The following is a 12,619-nucleotide window of genomic DNA, read 5'->3' as shown; positions in this document are numbered from 1 at the left end:
AATACTAATAATAATGGTAACATATGCTTGTATTTTGGGTGGCATAACCTAACGGTTATAGATGAATTGACACAATTCACTCATGAAAACAGCACAGCCATTTCCAAGAATAACATGATAGCATGCCAGGCGAAGTAGGAAAAACAAGCTTGTATATACATATATAAATACTGAATCATAAATGGATTTGGATTGGTTAACAAATAGTTTTGCTATGTTTATCGGATAAAATAGTGGGGATGATAATTATATCTCGTGTTTGGTGAAAATAATTGTTGTGTGGATAGTTCTGTTTCTGACAAAATGTTGCAATTTGTGTTTTTGTATTTTGAATTTAAAATCCATAACAATTGTAGTATTATTTGTGGTTTTTAAATACAAATTTATGAGGTGGGCCGTTAGGGTTTTTTGACTCTTAAACCAAATATGTGAAGTGAAATATTAGTTTTTTAATTTATTTCGTCGTTCCGCGAAATACATTTGCTATTCTCTCTCGTGCCAAATAGAGCCTATAAATTTCCAAACAGGTAAATTTTCACGGTATGTTACATTATTTTTCAATCAAATGGTAGTATATTTTAACTAGTAATCATAAAAATAGATGCATACATAATTATTATCTTTTGTATTAAATTTTACAATGATGGAGACTAAAGTAAGAATATGTAATAGATTTTTACCACATATATGCCTAATTTAATATCGGCGGCCGAACACGGTATAGCAGTTCAGATGCGAATTGGCGCACAGTATACGGACGCGCTGATACAGCATCACTACCGCCGCGCAGATGACCGTGCAGTCCTTCCACCATAGCGGCGCTGCAGCCCATCACTCTCAGGGTCCAATAAAAGAGCTGCACCACGAGAGCGAATTCAATTCATCGTCGACCACCACCTGGAGAAGACCAAGAAGAAGAAGAAGGAAGAAGGCAGAAGAAGTTCCCTGGCCGGTTCAACGTGGACGTTCCGGCGGATGCCAACATCCCCACAAGATGTGAATAATACTTCCCAATTGGATTACAAAAAATTTTGACAGATAAAATTCGTACCGATCCTTAATGCTGATAGTAGTGTACTATAACCTATCACAAAACTTTACATTTTATCAGAAACAAAATCGTAGCACCATCCACACAACAATTATTTTGACCAAACAGAGACATAATTATCATCATCATTATTTAGTGCGATAAGCATAAGAAAACTATTTACTAACTATTCCATATCCATTTTGATTCAGTATTTGTATATCTAAATACAGCCCGTGTATACAAATACTATAAGCTTTCATTTTATTATGTGAATAAATTGACATATAATTGACTACTATAAATTTTGTAATTTACAGATGTAAACAAGGACCTGTTTTAATGAAAAAATTAAAGTATTACCAGTTTAATTTTTATGTATTTTTTAAGCAACAGCGATATATTTTGTACTCTAGAGAATAGAAAATGTATTTCGCGGAATGGTGAAATAAATTTATGAGTTAATATTTCATTTCACATAATTGATTTACGAGTTAAAAACCCCTTACAGCATATAGCGGGGTTTAATTTCTATCTTGTACTGGAAAGGGAAGTTTGTCGCTACAATAATCCATTTCATAAAAAGGGTAATGTTTCAGATTTTACAAAACGATACTACCGAGCATATAGTTTTTAATTAATAATCGCGAGTGTTACGAAACGGTTGCCACAATTGTTGCATTTAGGTGTAAATATATTTTGACTGAGTGATCACTAGTCTTCGAACGTTTGTTATGTAGTTACCAGTGGATTGGTAACGTCTCGTCACGTCTCGTTCACCACTAGACCAACCCACTGGTGAACGCGTCTTCCCAAATCAGCTGATTTGAAAGTCGAGAGTTCCAGCGCTCAAGTCCTATTAACACAGCATTCAATTCAGTTATTTTAACACGGATTTAATACTAGATCGTGGATACCGCTGTTCTTTGGTGTTGGGTTTCAATAAACCACACATCTCAGGAATGGTCGAACTGAGGTTGTACAAGACTATACTTCATTTACACTCATACATATCATCCTCATTCATCCTCTGAAGTATTATCTGAAAGGTAGTTACCGGAGGCTAAACAGGAAAAAGGAAGAAGTGGAATGGGTTGCATATCTTGCTAGTCGGTCGGTAACACCTCAATTATAAACCAAACTAATTATCTTGTTAGGAAACTTGTAACTTTTTGAATTAGATTCGGACTTCTGTTTTTTCCAGTGTATGACATTTTAATAGATGAATTAGTCTAGCAATATTGTCTTAAGGGAAATATTTTTTATTCTTATCATTGGAGAATGGTTTAAAGTTTTGTGAAAATACTGGTAAATATTCAGCGATATTGCCAGTTTTTTATTTTTATATTTAAGCGTACATTATGTCATGTCTATTAATAAATATGAAAAGAAATCATTTTTCCTAATTTTGTGTAATACATATAATTAAAATTATTACGTTCAATTTAAAATGCTACATATTTGTGTTACGGTCATGCAAAAGGATTTTTAATCGACCGTTTGTTTACAATATCGTAAATTTTTTTGTATTCAGTTCTTTGTAACGTTAGTTTCGTAGAATTAATTTTTATGAGCCGAGAGACAGACCGAGTTTATTGACTCCAGTTCAGTTATATGTAAGGTTATAATTGTGTCGTATTAATTTATTTGTGTGACATCAGATGATCTAATAAAGTTGTAACGTAAACTTTTAGAATAATAATAATTGATGTTAATAAATTATTTTGTAAGATTTAAAAAAAAAATTGATTTTTGTTGATCGATGTTTTTTTAATACACTTCATAAACTTATTAAGAATCTTGGGCGCAGGAATATGAAACTGAAAAACTTGTAGCGTATGAAGAACGCCATGCCTGACCGGGGGATTCAAACCCGGGACCTCCGGATTAAAGGCCAAGATACTACCATTTCGCCACCGATGGGAATTTAAATCTATTTTATTATTTTTACTTTTTGGCAACGTAGCTTCAGAAAATTAACTTTGTGGGTTTTTCTTTATTTGTAAGAATAGCATGAAAAACGTTTCCGGATGTCTCTATTTTTCATTCTGTATTTCCTGTTCTTGAAGTCTATTACTTAGTTTTTCTTCATCAAACTTTCAATCACTGTCTGCACATTAAAATCTTATCATTGAATCTGAGTTTTTTTTTCTTATTATGTTATTTCTTTTATGGCACTTGTATTCGGTGATATTACACAAATAATTCCTTTACTGAGTGGATAACATAACCAGTGATGCGGCGGGGGTAATTTAATTGTGTTTCTGCTGACATCAATTGACGGGTAGTTACGGTCCTCTGAATGAAAATTTATGGTAATTAATTTCCCACATCACACTTACAATCTTGTCAGTCGTTTAATAATTTACGTAATTTTTTCTTATTCATTTATTTGTTTGAGTTTTATTTACCGCTCTGTTCATTCGATAATGATTTGAATCGATTATCTCTCAGAACTTCGTATATGGAAAATAGACAAAATGGAGCGTAAAGTTATGTTTTTAATTGCAATAGTACCATGAAATCAGGTTTGCACGTTCTGTATATTTTTTATACATGCATTGCAATTTTGGTTCATCAGTGCAGAACTTGTTAATTAGAAGTGATACAAAAATGAGAATGCACTGGGAGTAAGATTTGACAGCGTTGAAATTTAACTGAATTGCCAGGCTTGATTTACTGTCTTGATTTACTATAGGGGTTTTAACTTCTGCATTATCCGGCTTTATTGTTTTTTTTTTAAAAATGTTATTAGAGGTAGTTTTCATTGTTTTTATTGTTAAGAAAAAAAAGAAGATTTTTTTGTAACATTACCGTAGCTTCTGTCTAAGATATGCTGAAGTGTGGACCCCATTCTTATCTTTAGTGTTGTACTTCTAATATAAAATAAAAACTCGGTTAAATACTTTTTACGTGAATACAGTGAGTCAATTGTAGGAATTGTATTTTTAATAAAATTTTCTTGAATAAAAATTGAACGAACTCAAAAAATAAAAAAAGAACAAAAATATTACACTGAAAAGGAAAAAATAATTTTCCATTATGCCCTCAACACAATCTTTGAAACATATTTTTTGAAGTGGACGCAAAATTTTAAATGAACGAGTGCACGAGTTGCAGATTATGAAATTTATTTAAATTAAGGATAATTTATAAAATTTTGATCCGATTTCAAAATATAATTTTCGAAGATTGTACTGAAGGGGGCAGTGGAAAATTATTTTTTTAATTTTCAAAGCAATATTTTTTTAAATTATTTTTTTATTATCTTCCTTGTACGAAGTAAAGGAAGTATTGTGATCGCGAAAAATTTCGGTTTTCAGATTTCAACGGAAATATCCATTTTGACCATCCCTGAATTCATTTTGACTAGTTTCGGCGTGATGTCTGTACGTACGTACATATGCACATATGCATGTCGCAAAACTCAAAAACGATTAGCCGTAGGATGTTGAAATTTTGAATTTAGGACTGTTGTAACATCTAGTTGTGTACTTCCCCTTTTAATTGCAATCGACTGGACCAAAAGTGTCCAAAAAAGCCCAAAATCCAAAAAAAAAATTGGATTTTGGACTTTTTCTTAACTGTAATAATAAGCCCTCATTGAGATCTTTTCAACGATATATCATAAGTAGTACTTTTTTGCATTGGTTTCTGAGTTATAGCCAAATAAAATTTAAACTAATGAAATATTTGGATCTTACAGGGAGAAGAAGGCACATCCGTTCAAATCCGAATTCATCTTGTTTTATTTAACTTTTTTTTCATTTAAATGTATTGATTTATTAATAATTATTAACTTCTGATTGTAAAAAAAGTTTTACAATAAATAATAATCCAATTACAATAATAATAAAAAAAAAAAACAATGAAAAAAAGCAGAAGTTATTAATAAATAATAAATAAAATTTTATGTACTTTTTATTTTAAAAAAAATGTTGTATATGTAATTTAATAGGCGTACAAGGAAGTCATGCGGTTTCCACATCAAATTTTTTATTTATTTTTGAAGTTTGTTAAATCTTCTTTTAAAAATGGTTATTATATTTTATTTCGCTTTGTAACTTCTTCAATGCGGATGTATGGATAGGCTTACATAATAGATATGACACTAAAATAAAATAGACTGACACTAAAATAAAAGGAAGTTTGAAACAAAACAGGCTGCTAGGATTCAGAATTGAGAGTCTGATGTAGTAAATTCTCAGATGCTGCCCAAAATGCGAGAATACATGAAATGTAAGTCATCAAGACAAACGCAGTCAGAAAGGAAAAGTTGACATGATTTGATCCGCAAGCGGCTTTTGAACAAGACTCAAAAACAAAGATCGCAAGGTTTTTTGATGATTCATAAACGTATTTGTAATTAAATGACTGAAGAATATTCATTTCGATTGACTATTTAAAGGGATAATGAACATGAAAAATTACTGAAACCAAAGATTCCCCGATGAGAAACATACTCGCTTACAGAGAATCCATCAAGTTTAATCGAAGGCATTTCTTCAATGCAGAAATATTTTGAAAAGCAATAAATACGTTCTGATGTCTAGATTGGAGTTTTCTGCCCAAAAAAAATTAATATTCCAGTAACATGGGATCATTCTGTATTATTTAAAGACAAATTCATGCTAATTGGCATTCTTGGTGAAAAGTTATGCCTGATCAAATAAAAGAAAAAAACTCTTGTCCAGTTCTGAGCAAGAAGACTGACTTTTCGTTAATGCAATTTGGTTTTAATATTTCAATATTTTTTTAGTTTAATTTAATATTGCTAATGGTAGATACTGCAGATAAAGATATGTCAACTTTCCAGCTTGCAGCATCATTCCACGCTTCTAATTTGCCCCGCTCAAATTTTCTCGACTTTAAACTGAACATAACTCAAAAATGACTGTACAAATCTTCATAAAATTTTCACATGCACAACTTTAGATATACTACTACAGCATATATAAATTTCAATGAAATTGATTTGGTAGTTTTGGAGATTTCGAGCTACAAAGTTTTATACGTGGTTTTTAAACGTATAGTGGAACCCTACTTTAGGTGAGTGGTATTTTCATACTCATCACCTCAAAATGTTAAGAAAATCATTTTAACCCTCCTCACTCCCACCATGTGATACTTTACTTTTAAAGTTATACTTTACTTTTCTCCAAAAAGTAAGTAAAAAATCTCTATATATATATATATATATATATATATATCTACACACACATACACCACCCACCCACCTACACACACATATACACGGGTTGAATTGAGAACCTCCTCCTTTCTGAAGTCTGTTAAAAAAAAGATGAAGTACCAGCTTATTAAAATAGGTTATTAAAAAAAATTGCATGAAACTGGTCAACCACTTAGTCATTACATAGAAATCTATTAACTGTTTAATGTACAGAGGTAAGACCCAAATGTAAATGCCGAATTCTTTTTTCTGGTTTGGACAAGGGAACAAATAAAAATGATTTGTTTTATTATTAAATTTGGTACTAATCGCAATGAGATACCAAACTTTTCAGTGGGGTCATGGTGTGAAAGATATGTTGTATGAATATCTTCCGGCAGGAATTAAATAGAAAGAATTTCCGGGTTTAAATTAATAAGCAGTTTTATACTGTAATTAATTAATTACAAGTGCAGTCTACATGTGATTTGTTTATTTTAAGAAATGACGTGGAAGAAAAGAAACAGCAGTCAACTACAATAACTAGATATGAATATGATGTCACTTTTAACTGACCAACTAACACAACACAAACACACAGATACACACACACAATAATAGGAAATGTGACAGTAATTTATTGTTTAACCAGAGATATGGATTGTAACCAGTTTGTATTATGTTGGTATCATCATTATCAATTTTGTTTATGCTTTTTTAATTTCTTGTTTATGAAGTTATAAAATTACTTGTTTGGAGCAAATATTCAGTGTAAGTAATGCTTGTTTTGGTAGCAACAATAAATTGAGAGGAGATCTACCTAATAGTTGTATTTAGTAAATACAAAAGAGTTTATTTAAAGATGAAACAATCATTATTGGATACAAGAAATACATTCATTAAAACAATTTTTGTGGAGTTTTTGTATCTTTTAACAGTTCATTGCATCAAAATCTTAACATTCATTCCCAACATCTACATCTTCATTTTCTTAAGAAGAAATATTTTAAGACGTAATCTTTTTTATCTTCTCAAATAATTGAACAATTTAGGAGCCATGAATTTATAGGATTTTGTTTTTGTGTAGTGAGTCAAAAAAACCTTGGCATATAGCAATTTTTTTTGCTGCTGAACTTTATGCGCATTACTATAAGATTGAAATAGACTTGGGCTTAAGAACAATTTTCTCATGTCAGTTCTTCCTTTTTGATTGCTTGTACTAGTATTTCATGACTGATTCTACTAAGCAGTAATGCAAAGTATGTTGCTGTCAGCACCGCAATAGATCACCTCTTCATAACCAAATAGATTATTTTTAATACAATTCAGTTTAAATTTATGATTTTAATGTGTTTTGGTAATTTAAAGCTTTAAGTAACTGTATTTTAACTTTGACATTTTAATTTTTATTATTTCACATAATTATACATGTTTTTGCTTATGTAAAAACCTTTAACATGTTTTAAAAAAAAAGGATGGGAAGAAATTGGTTCAGTCACTAGAAAAATTCACATTTTTGTTTTCTCCAAAGGTAAAACTTTTTCATACTAAACCATCATTTCAGAGCTAACGTATACCTTGTTCATAGTTTTTTCAATATCATCCAAACATGATTTCACACAGATTAAGGCAGAATCATCTGCAAAGGGTGTAGTTTATTTTTGAAAAGTAGCACCACAAAGATCATTAATATCTAGTAAAAAGAATATTGTTCTTAATGTAGAACCTTGAGTCACTCCATTCCCTATCAGCCACATTCTGCTTAGACAATGATTGAAGTTCCCCAGTTTTTGTAACAAACTTTGATGGTCAACTTTGTCAAAAGCTTAGTTATACATAACATATGGAGGTACTAAAGAAATTAAAAAGAAAACTAAAAATTAAACATTTCAGGAAGCATTATGGACATTACTGAATGAGAGCACACAGTTTTCTCCATGCTCATATTTATGTAAAAAATTCCAGTTGAATTTACATAAAACAAAAAAAAAACAGATTTCATAAAACTAAGAAAATATTTTTTTTAACAAGTCTTATTACTTGATGCAGGAATTTTTATAATATTAAATGTAACAAATATGTTAGACAATTAATGACTACTAAATATCACAAGATATTTAAACCATCCAACTGAGTTAGTCTATGGTAAAACTTGTGTCGTAAATCAGCTGATTTCAAGTCAACTCTGTTTTGATTCCGAATAAAAGTAGTTGCTTTTATTTGGGTTTGGATACTAGATCGTTGATACCAGTGTTCTTTGGTGGTTGGGTTTCAATTAACCACACATCAGGTATGGTTTGACTGATTCTGTGTAAGACTACACCTCACTCACACATCACGAATAAGGGACATGGCTGCCTACAAGCCCCAAATTCAGAAAGCTGCATGGGATATCTGGAGACTTCCAGATATTCATAAGAAAACAACCAACATCACAAGATGGCTGTATGATTATAAATGTCTACATTTATATGACATATTCATTATTCAAATTTTTTTCTTATATTTGGTTCTTCTATTGAGGATTTTTTTTACCTCTTTAAAATGATTATTATATTGTTTTTAATCTTAATCTTAAGATAATGATGGCAAGATAGTTAGTATGTTGTGATAAGCTTTACTCCAAAATTTGTTATGAATAATAAAATGTTGTAGATCATGCTGCCTGGCAGCACTGTTATTATATCATTACAACTGTCAGTGCTAATCTAATTTCAATAACTGTGTGGTTATCAACAAACTTTTGCTACAATGTTCTTTACTAATATTATTTATTGGCTTAGATATATATACTACATTTTATAAAAATTGCATTTAAGTATTTAAAGTTCACAATATTAATCTAGTTGCAGTTGATTTTTATTTTAAATCTATTTGTTTCAGAGTTGATAATATTGTAAAATTATGTGAACTAATAATTGAAATATCTTATAAATATAAATTATAAAGACATCTGTTTTAATTAACGTTTGTGAACCATGTTTTAAATGCATTAATAACAAAGCACAGTTGTTATTCTTCTCTGTCATTCATTTTTCATCCTTGTCTCTCTTATACTGTGTTTACTTTCCATCTGAATAGTGACACAAGATGAAAAGAATCTTAATTTTCATTTGATACATAAGGGAAATTATCCAAATTTTTATTGTTGTAAGATTATATTTGCCTGATTAATACATATTACAGCTATATTTTAAGAGTTAATCTTGCCAGTTTTAAACCAATCAGTTCTGAGATTGTGTTATTAATTGAATCTTAACCACAAAAGTATACTGCTAACAGTAGCATTTAAGTCATTTTAAAAGTTACTACTGTATTTCATTATACAGTATTATTCAGAGTTCTGCTGTACTAACACTTGAGAATGTACGGTTACTTCTGTTTTCATTCAGTTTTTGTATTGCAGTATTTTTTTTAGAGTTGGAACTAAAGTAGTGTGAATTTGTCTTTAAAATATTTTTGTGAAAAAAATATTTTAACCATACGTTTGATATGGTTGATCTAATTCTGTACAAGACTACACCTCACTCACATATCATGAACAAGGGACATGGGTGCCTACAGGCCCACTGTGTTTACCTCCTCAAGATCAGCGGCATTAGTCCTCTAAATTCTACCAGTTCCTGTGTGGCTTTATTAAAAGAATTGTGAAATTTTAGTGCTCTTGAATTTTACAAAAATTTACTTATTATTTGATTTTATGAAATAGATCTTTATTATAAATAATAATTATGAAGCATGTTTAAATATTAGAATAAGTTTCTTATTGATTTATTCATATAAATTATGATGTCAATTGTTAAATGATTTTGTAGAAACTTAAACGGATATAAATTTAATATGAACTTTTGTATAGAAATGTTTTATGATAATAGGAAAAGGCCTTTACTAGTTCAAGGAGGGTAATTACTATCTTACTATGGACTTGATAATGTTATACAAGGTAAAGGATTAATCATTTGATGGATTTGGTAGGGATTTATAGTCTCAATAATAAGCTCGCTTCTATGACATGAATTTCTATGAATTTTTATTTTTATCTTTGGTCTCCATGGCATTGTCTTTACCTTTCTAGGTTTGAATCCTAGTCAGGATTGTCATTTTTCTTATTCTACAAAAATTTACCTGTCATAAAGTGATTGTAATTGGGTGTGAGCCTGTTATTGGTTAGAGAATAAATAAATGAAATTGTACATATATACAAATGCTTCCAAAAAGTACCCGATAACTTGATTATATTTTGGAGTTTGTTTCACAGCCAAAAGGATAATATAGGAAGCAGAACAGACAATTTTGAAAAGACATCTTTGAGATGTCTTTTAAATAGTTACTTTCATTCTTAAGTAATCCTAGATCAAATGGTTTGTATATGTGTGTTTTCCTTACAGTAAAGATTGTTGTTTCTAAATGAATGAAGTGGTAAACTTGTCTTTGAGGAGAATTAATGTTTTTCAGTAGAGGAGTCTCTTGAAAATCCTGATTTTATGTATGGAAGAAGATTTTGTGGCTATTCTGAAAGATGCAGTAGTGGTTTTTATGATCCAAATATATATTTCCTAACAACTTTCACTAACATTTCTCAGAATTATGGTAAACCAACCAATTGCAATATTACTGCAACTTGTTTCAAACATTATTAAGATACCAAAAAAATTAATGGGTTCGAGGGAGACTGGTATAATACGTATTGACTTGCCATAATTACCTACCAATATATATATATATATATAATTTAACATTAAATGTAATAAAAAGATTTTTATACATACTGTATTGATCTATAGACCTCTAGTCCTCAATAAATGTACAACTTCTTTATTCAGATCGTTAACATCATTATACTCGTACATTATACACATCATGTCATTACCCAGATCATGATAGTTTATTTATACTGTAGATAAAAAATTTCCCAGCATTAGCATGACAGGATCAAGGAAAATCATGGAAATATTTTGGATCAGAGTTATATATTATTATATTATATTATTTTCACTTGTTACTTTTCACATGATTTTTTTAATTATTTCTAATATGTAATTGACCCATATCACATATGCCATATTTTAACTACTTTTTCCATATTAAATGATTATTTTTCCTCTAATTCTTTTGTTGTTGAAAAGTATTTTGATTTTTATTTGTTTGTTTACAAACCATTCAATACAAAATTATACTACATTCAGTTTCTATTTCTCATTAACAACTCTTTGTTTTTTCTTAAATTTCCATCAAATCTTACGAAGCTGTTTGGTTAAATTAATGCTTATTTTTATAATGATAGATTTGTTCTTTAAGAAGATCAATTCAATTTAAGGTTATGAATTTGAGTTACTTTTATTTTAAATTTTTTTTGAAAGAAAACTTTTTTCTTAGATGATATTTTTTCAGTGTTTTAAATAATACTTTAGCAAATCTCTTCAATATAAAAGTAATTAGTATAAAAATTCATTCTAAATTCTGTATAAATTTTAATTAAAACTATAAAGTTTATATTAAAAATTATTGACAAGTTGAGGTAATATAATTTCCCTGTAACTCCTTCTTTACAGAATTAGAAGAGATTTTTCAACAACTCAGCTTTGAAGCAAATACTGACTAAGAATTATGGAAGAGTGTAACTGAACTATTGCAATTCATGGACAAAGTTTTTCTAATAAGCGATGCAAGAAGAAAGAAAAAAATTATGTTAACAATTAATCTTAAAAAGCTGTAGGTTATTTAAGAGAAAAAGCATGCAAAACATGAAATGGAATCTAAAGAAGTAGAAACCTACCTTATTCTATTTTTAAGACAAGTGTGGCTGTTTGTCAAGATCAGAAACTAAAAAGAAACACTAAACTAAGTTTTTTGTCAAATAATCACATGATATGACGAACAAAAAGACGCAGTATACACTGCATATAAAAACAAACTTGAACTTGATAAAGAAATTAACTACTATAAAAAAACTATTCCAGAATCTACTGATGAAGATGGACAACCTGACAGCACTTTCAAAACCATGGACTTGGCCAGACCAGATGATGGAAAAAGAAACATCACAAATAACAAATAAGTATGGGACAAAATTCTGCATTGCACCAAGATGATTAAAAGGATAATGATGTCCTTCTATATTATTTTTGCTAATTCCTGATTGGATGTTGTCATCAGGTCCGTCTGATTGTCGTTTCATCTCTCGTCTGTCCTTGCTCATTTATTTTTAGTTTCAGTCTTTTGCTTATATTTCAAAGATCCCTTTATAGCTAAAGTTTAAATATAAACAATATATTTTGCCTGTATTTACTTATGAAGTAGTTAGGAAAGTAACTGGCAATAAAAAGTACAGTTTGTGAGTTTTGGAAAGAGAAATACTGGGTGTTAATGTGAAATGTAAGAAAAAGAAATAGATGGATAAGGAAGAAAACAAAGATGAG

General features: G+C 29.7%; 1 protein-coding gene across 4 annotated transcripts in view; it reads left to right on the top strand.

Annotated features, from left to right (window-relative positions):
* LOC142329810 (uncharacterized) overlaps positions 1 to 12,619 on the top strand; it is a 117,303-nt gene that overhangs the window by 27,444 nt on the left and 77,240 nt on the right. The gene's annotated exons all lie outside the window — the stretch shown is intronic.

Source organism: Lycorma delicatula, chromosome 9 (genome assembly GCF_047948215.1).
Source record: "Lycorma delicatula isolate Av1 chromosome 9, ASM4794821v1, whole genome shotgun sequence".
In the NCBI taxonomy this organism is placed as follows: Eukaryota; Metazoa; Arthropoda; class Insecta; order Hemiptera; family Fulgoridae; genus Lycorma; species Lycorma delicatula.
The sequence above is the reverse complement of the archived record's forward strand: the minus strand, read 5'-3'. Positions and strand labels throughout refer to the sequence as shown.